The sequence below is a fragment of the Ambystoma mexicanum genome, chromosome 5q (assembly GCF_040938575.1).
Source record: "Ambystoma mexicanum isolate Mex_15411 chromosome 5q, UKY_AmexF1_1, whole genome shotgun sequence".
Taxonomy (NCBI): Eukaryota; Metazoa; Chordata; class Amphibia; order Caudata; family Ambystomatidae; genus Ambystoma; species Ambystoma mexicanum.
In genome coordinates this window covers 1258830809-1258845509 of record NC_090933.1, presented here as the reverse complement: position 1 = coordinate 1258845509, position 14701 = coordinate 1258830809, and the positions used below count along the sequence as shown (strand labels likewise).

At 46.1% G+C, this 14701-nt stretch overlaps 1 protein-coding gene and 1 long non-coding RNA gene across 3 annotated transcripts in view; one reads left to right on the top strand and one right to left on the bottom strand.

Annotated features, from left to right (window-relative positions):
• The window catches only part of ARHGAP39 (Rho GTPase activating protein 39), a 1402702-nt gene that overhangs the window by 1253098 nt on the left and 134903 nt on the right, over positions 1-14701 (bottom strand). The window lies entirely within an intron of this gene.
• Positions 1-14701, top strand: part of LOC138497997 (uncharacterized) — a 216548-nt gene that overhangs the window by 84407 nt on the left and 117440 nt on the right. The gene's annotated exons all lie outside the window — the stretch shown is intronic.

Sequence of the window (14701 nt, the reverse complement as noted above, 5' to 3'; positions counted from 1 at the left end):
TGGGGGTCTTATTCTCATACCCTTGGGAGGGACAGTTCCTGTATGCTTTTCCTCCCATTCCTCTCCTCTTATGTGTGATCAGCACACTCAGACAATGCCACTGCAGGATCATACTCATCGCCCCAGCGTGGCCGAGACAAATCTGGTATCCAGACCTGATGTGTCTGTCAGTGGCTCTGTCCATCAGGCGGTTGCTGTCCCCAGACTTTCTCGCCAGAGAAGGGGGTGCGATTCTGCATCATAACCCGGCGTCTCTAAACCTGAGGGCATGGCTCCTACAGCCCTAGAGTTTGGAGGTTATGCTTTACCCGCAGAATGTAAGGACATCCTGGCCAGGACCAGAGCCTTGTCAACGTTGAAGTGCTAGAGACATAAATGTAAACACTTCTCCGTTAGGTGCCAGACGCAGAATACCCCGCTGGGACCTGTAAATCAAGGAAAGGCCTTATCGAAGGCTTCCATCTCCAGGTGGCTCTCTGGCTGCATCATGGACTGTCATCGACTGGCTAGCAGGCCGCTGTCAGGCCGGCCGCAAGCCCACTCCACCAGAGCCATTACAGCAACGACTGCATTTCTGTATGGTGTGCCCCTGCTCGACAACTGCAGGGCTGCTACGTGGAGGTCCACACACACCTTCACAAGGTTCTACTGCGTCGACAGGGATTACAGAGAGGGGTACCGAGTCGGCCAAGCGATGCTACGCAACTGGTTTGTTTGAGGTGAGTCTGATTCAGATGTAATTGTTTATTGCTTCCGTTGAGCCTTGCCACCTCCCGTGGTTGTGAATATGTACTGCTGTATTATCGATATTCATGAGCATGTGCATCCATGCCAGACCCCATGCTGGAGAAGGTTTAAGTTACTTACCCATAACTATTGCTCTCCAGCATGTGTCTGTCCGGCATGGAGTCACATGCAAACTCTCCCTCCTTCCTCTCTGTGGCTCGTCTTGGTTCATAGTGCCACTTTACATGCTTACCAAATCTGGAGATGGCCACCAGGGGTGAAGCTTAGGGAAAGGACTGACATAGGATTGGGGCAGTATGACCCCGAGGACAGTGATTGGTTTAGAGGAGAAATAGTTTTGAAGTGAAAGTGAAACTTATTTTCTTTTACCGAGGATTCCCAGCCTGACGACAGGGCATATTCATGAGCATGTGAATCCATGCCAGACCCATTCTGGAGAACAATAGTTGCAGGTAAGCAACTTAAACCATATATTCTGACATCAAAGCACCGAGAGCCAATACTTACAAAGTAACAATTTACATTTGGGAAGTTCTAGGAAGACTAAGGGCCTCATTACACGGTAGGCGGTGGACCAAGGTGCTGTTAGCACCTTGGTCCATGCCGAAAAAATACCGGCACCGCCTTGGAGGAAAGGGGAATTACCGCCCTATTCCAAGGTTGGCGGGGCGGTAGTTCCCCCTTCCCCCATTGCCCTTCCCCATTCCCATTTTTGCCCCATAGGGCATAATGGGAATGGGGAAGGTGCTAATCACGGTACCGCAAATTGCGGTACCGTAATTAGCACCCTGGTCCCTTTGCGGGTTGGTTTTTAAGGCCTGCTAAAAAGCAGGCGTTAAAGGACCAACCCGCAAAGGGACCTCGTAGTAAGGCGGTAAGGGTTTACAGGTACCTTCCGTGTAATGAGGCCCTAAGGCACAAAAAGTGGGTTAGGTGTTCCACTGGGTGTCGAGTAATGGGGCCCATTCAATCACTAGCAGGGGGAGTTGGAGACTTCTTTCCAAGGGTTCTTCTGAATGCCTCTGATGTCAGAGGGGCGAGAATTCCAGCCTTGTTGGGCAAGTAGAGAAAAAGAACAATGATGTATGAGACGCAGGAGGGCAGCAGTAACAGATGGGGTCCAGAGCCACAAGAAGCGAAGAGTCCAGATTAGACAGTAAAGAGATGCCGCTGGTGGGGGAGTGAGACCATAAAGACTAGGATCAGGAATTTAAAGAGAAATGTTGCATAAAGAGTCATCCACTGTGGTGCCTGCGAGTAGAAGTGGGGGAGAATCTGGGCAGGTTAAAAAGTGTATCTGTTGCAATTGTTGAGGGACGTGAAAGAGTAGGGGGTGGAGACGTTGTGACAAATTGACTTCTGCCCTGCAGGAGTACACGTATGTGCTGAGGCTAAAAACACCCACTCAGTTGTTAGACGGAAACCTGTGCAGTTCCCTCTGGGACCACTGCAAAAGATTTAGGACTACAGGTGTTTGACAGTAAACCCACTTGGTAGCAGTCTGTACCACACAGATTCACTTGGTAGCTGTGGCTGAGCAGTCAGACTTCCCTCAAGAAGAGTTAGGCAGTATGTGGAGTATACAACATAGGGCAATCTACACAGTAGAACAAGTAGACACGGAACAAGGCTTCGGTGTAAAGATATAAAAGGTATTTATTTATAACGACACATCTATGGAAAACACTCTGGCACTAATTCGGCAAAATAACTTCAATCACAAATTACTATACGAAGAAATAGATCAATCCCCCTAACAATATTTCGACAAGTCTAGGTTCACCAGCATCACTTATTTGCAGACAGAGGTGTATGCGTTTACCCTAGATGGCACTCTAGTATTCGTTAGGACGGGAGAGAAAAAAATAAGGCAGGTTATGAAATCAACTCGGTACCAATACTTTATGGACAAATGCAAGGCAAGTAAGGCAGGTTACTGCAGATCACAAAGTTCAGAGGCCAGGCCCACTCGGAGAGAGGCAAGGCGATATGTCCCAAAAAGTGTCTCAGTGGAAATGCTCTTCAAGTCTTTAGCGCAAATTGTTAGGGAAAGATTGGACCAGTTCAGAACAGTAAGTTAAAGAAAGCTTGGAGGCAACCCAATGGAAAGGCGAGGATTAAGACACCTCACTCTATCCGGCAGAAAGGGAAGCCAGGCGGACACGGTACCTTGTTTGTGGAGAGACAGCTCCAGCGGGGGCAGTTGTTCCTGGTGGTGGATGCACGTCGGGTCTTTGCCAAGAGTAGAGATGATCTCTTCGTCGAAGAAAAGTGAAGTCCGGTGCACCAGCAGGGAAGAGACCAGCCGCGGAGTGCTCCGTCACAAGGCACCACCTTTTGGTCGCGGTACAGGGGTAGTGGCTATCCGGTTGCCGGGGTGCTCTGCACGGGCAATTCGACCACTGCGTCCTGAGGTGAAGAAAAAAGGTGACTGGTTGTTCCCACCAGTCAGGGGAAGAGACTCTCCGGCAGGGAGATCTCCTCTGTCGTCGGGAAGTGGTGAGTCAGTTCAGCAGAGCTCCACCAGAGGTGTCGTCGTTGCAGGTCGGCTCAGCTTTACCCTCGTCGGATTCTTAGGTCCTGTGGCGACTTCTGAAGAACCAGTCCCAAAAGCCCTGCTTTTATGCAGAAAACCCCCATTCATTCAGCCTAGCTGTCACTCAAAACACGCTAAGTGGTGAGCGGGGAGGCTCACCACTTGGGCCAATCACACCAGAGTGCGACTGGAGTTGGCAAGGCAACTCGGTCCAGGGTGCCTAAACCCCCTCCCACACCCCCTGTGGTAACCCAGACAGAATGGCACCACTTTGGAGGGTCTCTGTACAGAGCCCACCAAAAGTGGAACAAAGGGCTCAACCTTTGGTTTAGGAGTCACAGAGACGAACACAGACGCCATTTTAAAAACCGAGTTCTGGCAGAAAATACCATCCGATAGACTTATTTAAGATAAGTAAACCGGTGGTACGTTAGAGATTAACAGGAAAAAGGTATCAATCTCCAACAATGGGAAGAATCCCATAGGGTTATACTCGGGGTCGAATATAACAAGTAGTTTCCACTGCCACCAGCCAAAACTCGACAAGGGGGGACGGGACAGTGCCCCCTCGCATAACAGACCCAGGTGTAATCAAATTACCCCTACTAGTACGTCCACAATAGGATGTTTTGTACTAGATCTGTTAATAAATTTAGGTCTAGTAAAGCCAATGGTGACTTTACATGCCCGGGGAGACAGTAGTCAGTCCCCGGGTATGGAGTCTATGATGGAGGTCCGCTAGGACGCCCCAGTGTTACGGCACGTAGGGTGCGGGGTAACACACATAGAAAAACATATGAGACCCTATGGAGTAAAAGACCCCATAGCCCATAGAACACATTGACATTTAAAGGAATTACACACATTCATGTCCAAGAGTGGGAGAAAAAGAGTCTCACTCTTGGCAGGATGGAAAAAACAAACTCCAGATATCCAGCAAAGCTGCTGGGGGACTCACTAGGTTAGGATTCTCCCTAACATCAGTCCTTTTACTAACCATGAGCCAACACAATCATAAAGGAAAAACAGGCACAGTGAAGAGATATACCTTCTTCACCTTTTGTGGTAACGCAGGTCGAGAGAAGGCTATACTCTTACGAGGGGTGTGAAGGTGGTTCAGTAGCAACCGAAACAGCGAAGGATAACAGTCCAAAATAAAGGAATATCCAATCAAGGTCCTCTAAAATGATATACACTTTAATTAAACACATTATGTACAATAATAACTAAGTAGAAAAACACTACACAAAACCCACCCTTGAGGAAAGAATGGAGAATAAGTAAAAAGAGTATATGCAGCACTCTGGACAATGAATCAGGGGTGAAAGGCAAGCAAAAGCAGCAATGTTCTTGAAAAAGGATATGTACTTGTGAGCAAAAGGGTTCAAAGTGACCTAACCAGTCTCAAGGGCCCAAAAATGGACCAAGAGGGCAATTAGCAGTCAATAGCATCTTCTTTTCAATTCTTGCTGGTTCAGCAGCACCGAACAAGAATTCTTGGCGCTGTGTGAAGATCAAGTAAGCGTAAAAAAAAGCAACTAAGGGTCCGGATGGTTCAAAAGAACAGTTCTTACAACTTTCTCTTGGCAGTTAAATGGAATAAAACAATAGGATCCTGGCTGTCTTGGCCTTCACGGTACTGTGAGTCAATCCAGGGGCTCAGGGACATGATTCCAAACATGGCGGAAACTGGCACACAACTGCAAGGGTCCTCCAACAAGGTGAGGTCCTGGGTGGCACTGTGGCTGGCAGAGAGGAAGGTCTTCAGCAGCAGATCACCCCCCACAGTCTCTGGGGAAGGCTAGGGGACAGAGCTGGCCTCTGCCTTGGAACACCTGCCTTCACTTCACAACCGAGGACTTTAGAAAGCGGTGCCCTCTCAGCAGGGTCCAGTGAAATCTTCTCAAGCGTTGATCCAAAGATGCTTCAAGATGATTCCAAGAAGTGGTGAAAAAAACATTCTTTTATAGGCAAAGGTCCCCAGGTGATTGGACCAAAGCTAGCTTGTTGTAGGGGTCCAATACCTGCTCTGGAAATGAGTGGACATTGCGTTTATGCTGCCACACCCAAAGTGCTTTGCGCCAGAGATAGTGGAGGGGACAGGAAAGAGGCAAAGGGAAACAAAATGGCAGAACCCTCCAAAAACAGCGCAGACCCATCTCTGGCAATTCTAGCTCCGCCCCCTCCCTTTCTCAATAGGAACAAAGGCCTTTAGAAATGCAGCGCCCCAGTGTGAGGCTACTCCTTATGAATGGGTGTGCTCCTTGCATGCCTGGGCCCAGGGCAGCTGCCTGCTGTACGGCTTACCCTGGTGGAGGGTGTTATCTGCCCGCACAAAGAGATCAAAGACAAGGTATGGACATTCAGTTTCCCTCCCGGTCAGGCTCAACCCCTCCGGCCCGTATAAACATCACCTTCCACAGTTGAACTTAGCTCACAGGAGCCGACACATTTGTGTTATCAAATTGGATGTGGCTGTAATAAAAATACCATCCACCATAGCCTAACTCAGGTATGGTTTATATTTAAATATTATTCTGCCACCAAGAGGAAGACCAATAATTATAGGGTTTTGGAACAGGAGTGAATATCATAAATGCAGCCCCTGCACTGCAGAGACTCGGCTGTCACTGCAGCTGTCAAATGGGCACCTGTGACCTCCAAACCTGCTCTGTGCCACTAGTAGGGCAGGCGCTGCAAATCATGGAACTGACGCAGCAGGACACAGGAACACGGTATGCTTCCGGCATGAAGCTTATGAAAAGGGAATCTGATCAGCAGATTTCCTATTCCGAAACTGAATTATCTGCATCATTTTATTAATTTAAGAAAAATCAAAAAAGCCAGGGCTTCCACACCCTTGCCAGATGACAATTCATCACAGGGGGGAGAACAAGGAGTAGGCTTGCACAGTGGTCAAGATTGCTGAGCACTAGAGCAGAGAATAACATTTTAGTATAGGGGTGTGTTAAGTGCTGGCATATTAGGTGGACGAGTGTGGTTATGTTGGCAGTGCTAATGATGAAATGGAAGAGTTGCAGGACCTCATCAAGAAGAACATCAAGCTATTGAGCAGTGAGGTGTGGGCTTGAGGAAGGCAGGTGAAAAGGAGGCAGTTGAGAGTGGGAATATGGCATTGGAGGAAGTGAGAGACTACTTCCAGCTCAGAGAAGTGAAGCATGGGGCAGCTTGGAGCCCTTCAGTGACAGAAGGCTGTTAAGCAGTTGATTATGCATTTTGTGATTGTAGGAGGTGGAGGGAGGAAAGATGAGATAATCCGTGCATCGCAAGCCAAAGAGAGGAATTCGTTTATCCAGGGATGGGGTGTTAAGGTAGAAGAGGAGTGGGCCTAAGGCTGATCCTTGGGCAGCCCCCACTAGAGGTGTGCGGGGTTGGTGGTGGAAACGTTCCATGAGATGGAGAAGGAGTGGTCGTGGAGATATGCAGACGTCAAGTGCAGTATTCTGAAGATAAGAGTGGAAGGAGGGAGGGAGGATCAATGAAGTCAAAGGCTGTAGAGGTCTAGTAGGACGACAGAGGAAAGGTGGGAGTGATAAGACGTGGTTAAGAAGTTGAAGACATGGGGGAGAGGCAGTCTCAGTCCAATGGCTGGCCCAATTGAACAGGGGTGGGGGAGTCGCAGAGTGGCTGTAATTTGAATATGCGATTGTAGACCACCCTCTTCAAGATTTTGGAGTGCTGGGGTAGGAGAGAGAAGTCTATAGAAAAAAATATTGTAATGTTTAGCAGAAGTATGACCTTCCAGCCATTACCTCTTGTTTTGCTGTAGTCACCCTGAGTGGGACGAGTATGCCGAGATGTAGGTCCCGTACCTGCTGGGCCTAGAGACCCAAGCTACTCCTCACTGATGAGGCCCAACAAGGCCGTAACATGTTTGGAGATGCTTGTTGTCTCGTGCAGAAGGGATGTGACCAAGCAGTTTGGGCTTGACTGCCCTTTTTGGGATGGGACAAAGCCCGATTTGCATTTGGTCTTTCCTCTTTTATAATGGCTTGGAAGGCGTAGAGCAATTGTCTGGAGGGTTGCCCAGAGCAATGCCAGAGTTTGAGATTAATTCTAAACCTTCCAGCCATCACCTCTTTGTTTTTCTGTAGTAGAAGTATGACTGCAGGTGCTTTGTAGCAGGGCAGGATGATGCCAGTAAACAGAGGTTGAATAGGATGGGCAGAGATGACACAAGCAAGTACCCGGATAGCTTGTGGTGCAAAGGAATCAATTGGTGCATGGATGGGTTGGAAGAGCAAAGGATCGATATATGTTCAGTAGAGGTAGGGACTAGTAGGGGTTTGAGGGGGTCTGAAGGAGGGTGTGCGAAAGAAAAACTGGACAAGCTGTCACATGTGTTGGCGATTTTAAAGGAGAAGTAAGCAGCAAAGTCATCAGAAGAGGGCAAAATAGACTGTTTTTGGCGATGAAAGCAGGATCTGGAGGATCACGGATAATTTAAGTGGAAATGAACGGATAGTGGTGATCAAGGTATTGTTATTTATTTTATTGTTTTTTTATAAAGCACTTAATACCGGACTTCGGTTTGTAAGCGAGGATCCAGGATTCGAACCTCTATTGCTCCGCATGGTCTTGCTTCCAAGACCGGCACGTTGCCCCTATTCTATCCTCCGTTCACAGTGGTGGTTGACGAGTTACGAGTGGTGGTTGACTTAAGGTCAGTGGTAAAATGAGCGCTTTTATAGACTGACAGGAGAGTGGGGAATAGATCCTTCCACCAGCGGCATAGACAGAAACACAAGATTACCCTCAGAAATTGTATGGCTTGGGAGATCCACTCTTGGAAGCGAGCAAGTGGGGTCAAAGGAGCAGCCATAATGGTGATCATTATGAAGAACTGAATTTCACAAAGGTGAGTTAAATGGAGTGAGCATGTGGTGAGAGAAAATAGAACTTGGAAGAAGACTGATGCAAGAGTGGAGGAGAACCGAGTTGGTAATGTGTATGAGGGGGCAGAGGTGGAGGGCGTGGCTGGTAAGGTTATGTAGGCTTACTGAGTGTTTTTGCATTTTATAAACCCATCTTAATGTTGATGGTGTATGGTAAATGTGCCCAAATGCTTGGATTATAAAGCTGTTCATTACACAACATGGACTATTGTGATGAATCTGATGAGGTCATCACTCCTTTCCCGGAGGTAGCCTCTCCTCATGTGGTCAGGGGACAGCAGCCGCTACCTGATCCTGACTCTGGGGTGCGGGGGGCTATTTGAGGAAGGATCACATGAGGGGGAGTCGAGCCCCAGGGGCGGGCCTGACATCAGATGAGCCATGGTATCCCCCTTCCCCTTTTAGGGCGATCCCTTCCATGCCTCATGCCTTGATGGCATACTGTGACCATCCCCTTGAACAACCCGTAAAGCCTGCTGACAGTATCCGTCAATATTCTGTAACAAACAGAATGATAAAAGGGGGACACGGAAGAGGAGCCGAGAAATGCTGAATACTGAACAGAAACAGAAGGAGCAGTCTACTGCTTGGAGGAAGCTGATTGGCTCCAAGCAACTCCCTTCCTTGAAGTGTGAGTTTAAAGATGGAACAGCTATAAGTACTGGGAGATTCAACCGACTAGTCACTCCAGTGGAAGCCAAGTTGTGAGGTCTACAGGCGAGCATGAAGACGGCGAGAGAGGAAGGACTGCAGGAGCTGTTTTGCCATGCTGGGATCACAGCAGGAAGAGAAGAGAGCCCTTCCGTGGGAACCAAGAAGCAGTACCAACGCCGCCCGAATATGGAGAAGAGCTCAGGAGCCACGAAGGAAGTGGAAGCCGCCAGACAAAGCCGGTAAGCCTGTTAAGTGGAGGCTGGATGCATGGCGCTTCTATGTGTTTGCAACGTGTGGTCCGTTGAATGCCAAAGTAAACCAGTGAGCCCCCAGAAGGGAAGCTGGTTCACCGGGGTGCTTCACAGCTCCATCAAGTACTGATAAATGCTAGTTACATGAGTCGGATGACCTCGAGCAAGGAGGTTGGGTCACTAGGACACTTGATAAAGAAAGTGAATGAAAGTGGGTTTGAGACACAGTAATTTGATAAAAGTGATATAGAATATTGGAACTGTGTGAATACAAGCAATACAAGAATAAAGAGAGAACCTGGCAGGAGAGCAGTGTTGTGAGTCTGGGACCTGCTCCCAAGTTGTGGTACTTTGAAAAGGGAATCTTATTAAATAGTCATGTCCTTATGGTTTTGAATTACATTGATAGTGGAAAAGACTTGGGGAAGGGGGTTATTTCACCTAGAGTGGAGTGTAATACAAAGTGGAGGGGTCATCCTCTGTTACTTTAAATAACTTGGTTATTCTTTGGAACTTTTGTTTTGGTGGAGAGAAACCTGGGGAAGGGAGCCATTCCCAGGAACTGCGAATATTATCCATTTGGAATTTGTGTTGGACCTTTTTGTTGAACTTGAAGATGTATGCATTTTTCATGCTAGAAACGTTACTCTTAACACTGTAGAGTTACTTTTAGAATGAGAGGGCTAGGATAGAATTTCGGACACAGGACTTTTTTGCTCGACACACGACAGACCCTTAGTTATGGTTGAGGTAGGGAAATGCCTCCTTCATTAGGGACAGTGAGGCATTTTCCAATCTCTATTATTTAATAAAAGTCTATAACCAATATCATGAGTCCTCTGTGTCTGCGTCACACTACTGGTTCCTCACACTATCCATGACCCTCAGAACTGTCAGTCTTGGGCTGATAAATCTACACCTAAGACATCACCGCCCTTAAAGAGGATGACCATCTCACAGGGAGCAAACATTCAAGTGTTTCATATAAAGGCTGCATCCCCATAGCCTTTTGCTCTTTAGCTCTGATCAAGAGGTGAACTTCCCGGGATAGCTGCTAGGTGGTGCTGTGGCATGCCTAGCAAACACTGCACCTTTTGAGTGCAGAGGCTCACACCACTTACCAAGCAGTGACATCAAAAAGAGAGAAGGGAGTGCGTGCAATGCTGCTGGCGCAGTTAGTCTTCTTTTTGCAGTATGGAAGTAAAGTTCAGTCAGATGATAAAATGACAAACTGCGGAATAGCTGAAAAAAAGCACAAGTTTGCAGCCACTACCTGTGTTCCAACAATCCTAAAAAGAAATATTATACACGTGTCCTTTTACAGAAAGCTTTACAGTTTAGTGCAGCTCAGCCAAAGATGAATTAGTAAAATAAAAAAGGATCCATGGTGGATAAAGGATTTAGAGTGTGAACCTCAGAATGGCTATATTTCAGTTCCAGGCACACGTGCCAAGAATCTTTCCATAAAGCCAGGGTGTGGCTCTGCATGCTGAGAGGTTCTATACTGGTCCACTTCCCCGCGTTTGGTGGGTGACACCCATAATAGAGCCAGTTGGCTGACCCGCCACTCCCTTTGCCCGTTCATAGGGGTCAATGGCGAAGACCCCTGCAAAAGGGTAATCTTCTGGTTTCACCCGCCTTTTCATTTGAAAAAGTTGGCAAGTATGAGGTTCCTGCCATGCTGAGAGGCTTACCCCAAAGCCAGTCCAATGCATGAAATGACCCTTTTCACTGGTTGGCCTCCAAGAGAATGTGGAAGCTTCCATTATATGGCTCAAGAATTGCAAACGAACGAAAGAGAGCAGACAGCCTGAAATAGTTTCCCCTGATGAATATTCAAGCACAAAAAGCATAGGGAATGGAAACATGTTGGGATAAGTGGCACAGGGTGAAAGTCACAGGCTAAGATGCAAGACTGTTATATGTGTGTGGAAAACAAATAAATGTTCTGTTCCACTATCAAATGTAATAGGATGCATTTTAGATATTAATTGAAAGAAAAGAAATATCTGAATGGTATAAAGGTGTATGAACGTGGTGTGTTGGTAGACTGATTGATGTATGATGGAAGGAGATGGTTCTCGTTTGTCAGATAAAATCGTAAGTGAATTATACCAATGAGTTTTTATATATTTTAATTTAATGAACATTATGTTTACCGAATACATATATTATTCTAACTTTTGTGTATGTTTATTTGGAGATGTAAATTTATTAAAATGTAATTATTATGAATTAAATACCAATATCTTCGTAGTATTGGGAGGTTGAGGGGAACTTACTGAATGGGCGTAATGGAGTTAGCCAAATTATACAAGGATGGATTGTATTATAAGATATGATATAAAGTGCATGCAACATAGAAATTGGGATCAATATTAATTATTGCTGGCCACACCACCCTACTAGAGTGCAGTTTGTCAAATTAATTGGTTTTTACCAATTAAATAAATACAATGTAAACAGAGGACAGCACAGGGACAATGCACTGGTCTTGGAAGCAAGACCACACAGAGCAACAGAGGTTTAAATCCCGGATCCACGCTTAGAAACCGATCTGAGAGGTAGAAAGGGTCTCCATATATCTTGGTGTTAGCAACGTTGACGGTCTCTGGAGTCTACCCTCCACTGCTCCTGCCTGCTGTCCCCGGTCGGTCCATGAATGGAAGGATCTCCATATATCTTAGTGTTAGCAATGGTGATATTCGCCCCTGAATGTAGTGCAAACACGGTCTCTGGAGTCTACCCTCCACTGCTCTCGCCTGCTGTCCCCGGTCAGTCTATGAATGGAAGGATCTCCATATATCTTATGGTTAGCAATGGTGATATTCACCCCTGAATGTAGTGCAAACACGGTCTCTGGGGTCAACCCGCCACTGCCTTGCCTGCTGTCCCCGGCCAGTCTATGAATGGAAGGATCTCCATTTATCTTCTTGTTAGCAATGGTGATATTCACCCCTGCATGTGGTGCAAACACGGTCTCTGGGGTCAACCCACCACTGCTCTCGCCTGCTGTCCCTGGTCAGTCTATGAATGGAAGGGGCTCCACAGTCTCTTTCTTCTACTCCATAATGCAAAGGCAAAAATACAGTGGAGCCCTTCTTTCAGCTTTGTACTTAATACATTATTTTTTTGGGGGTTTTTTTACAAAAAAAAAAAAAAAAGAAATTGCGCACAACTGCATTTGGAATATGAGACGTGAGAGGACTCGCACTCACGCGGATGAAACTGATAAAGATGGCAATCACTCACGAGGTTTAAAGCATTCAGCAGAAAAAATGAAGAAAAGTCGATTTGAAATGTTCTCATAAAATGGCTGCAGTTAGCGGACCTGCATAAAGACCCGCCTCCCCTTGCAATCTCAGTTATTAACCATGGGCTTTCGTTTATCATCATTAGAATGATGCTTAATGGTACATTTTTATCGTCCCCTATTAGCGTGATTGGCTACTCTACGTGTCCAGATACTGAAACCCAAATAACAATGCAAAACCGGCCAGCTAAATATTCCTATTCTACTGAGCAGACCACCTCGCTCTGCTCACATCCACACAAACCGTCCATGACTCACCAGACCAGGTTAATAAATGTGGCCTTCTCTACCCCATTTCTGCTTAGTGGCCTGGTGCTGATGTTTAAATGGGCCTAAAAATGGGCTGATTTTCAGATGGCACGACGGCACCCTTCAGACAGGAAAAGCTGTACGTACGCCTAAGTTTTCCATAGCGCATTAAGCCCTTGCACATATGTGATGAAGGGACTGGACCTCAGCCATGAGCAGAGCAGGCTAGGATAACAGCGCAAATCGCAGATGTTCTTGTGACTCTAGGCCTCATTCTCAGACTGTTCTGGTGGACCTATGGACGGGGTTGGCCATGGGCTTAGCACAGGTAGTATAGCTCAGTGGCGACGTCTTGGAAGCAGGACAACACAGCGCGACACAGGTCGAATCCCAGGTCCGCGCTTAGAAACCTCTTCGGTTTTAAGCGCGTTATAAATAACCAATTATACTTCTATAGCTGGCATGCGGCTACCTTCCGGTGTGGGTAGTCGGCAGGCTGTCTCCTGGGACCAGCTTCTAGGATTGTGAACTATTCATTGATTGAACAGACACAACATTCTATGGCTTATATATTACATGACTATTCCCCCATGAGAATTTATCCGAGCGAGAAGGAACTGTCAAACAATGGACTCTTTTGAGAAGGAATGTGGGTTACTAAAGTCAAGATTCCTAGCCAGAGGCTATTCAGAGAAATGCGTGAAAAAAGCCATGGACAAGAGTCTAGTAATTACGCAAGAACAAACTTTAGTACCGATGACTAAATCGACCAAACAGACAACAGTTGGGTTCATCACCAAATTCAGCAGTGATCATAGAACTTTTAACAGAATCCTATCCAAACATTGCTATATCCTTAAACTGGATGAGAATATTGCAAACCATGTTGATGCGAAACCAAGGATTATTATTATTAACGAGCAGAAACATTGAATGATAAATTGAGCCCGTCAAAGCTACCAGACCTAGCCTTAGAACAAACAACAAACTGGCTAAAATCACCCAACAATGGATTCAAGAAATGTGGAGAATGTACAATGTGCAGGTATGCACACACGAAAACGGATACATTTAAAGGCACAAACAACAAGGTTCTAAAAATTGTACAACCTATAAATTCTATAAATTGTAAAACAAAGTATGTTGTATACGTCATCATATGTGTCTGCAACTTGGTATATATAGGCAGCACAATAAGAGATTTAAGGACCCGTGTACGAGAACACCTAGCCAAGATTGGTAGTCAAGACCCAAGATTACCCCTTGCCTGCCATTGGCAGGCAAAACACCAAATAGACAATAAGGCGAATATCAGATTCATAGGCCTCAAGAGAATCACACTAGGCAAAAGAGGGGGCAACAAAGAAAAGAAATGACGGCAGGCCGGGGCAAGAACAATCTGTAAACTGAACACGGACAATGAAATGGTGTCCTTTCTTTAATATAACTGCCTATAATATTGAATGTATTCTCTTTTGTACACACCTGAGAAACCCAACACATGTATGATTTTGCAGCATAATCTATTTGGTAATGTCAGCTGACAATAAGACTGTCTATTGGTCCTGAATGATACTCTTAGACCTCGGATTCCCATTGGGGGAACTACACTCGCAATCAACTATTTATTAATCGCACTACGTTGGAGCCCCATTTTTTGGTAATTAGTGTACCTACTATGAGGCAGTAACTAAGCTCCACTATCATATAATTACCAGACATGGTACATGATCGGACAGCATAATCAACAGGCAGCCCACATTTGAAACCATGAATCAACCAAGACATGGTTGTTAATTACTGAATAAACTAACATTTAGGTCAATTGGAAACTATATTCACAAATAAGCCATGCGCCTAAATCAACTGTGGTTATTTTTTCAAATTATGACTTTCTTTATATCCGTCTACACCCTGTAATATTGTGGCACCTCCCAGACGGCCTGGAAATTGACTGTATTTGACTGTATTTGAACGTTAGGAAGATTCGCTCACATGCCCTCTAATTGGGCTGATCACAATCTTTATCTATGAA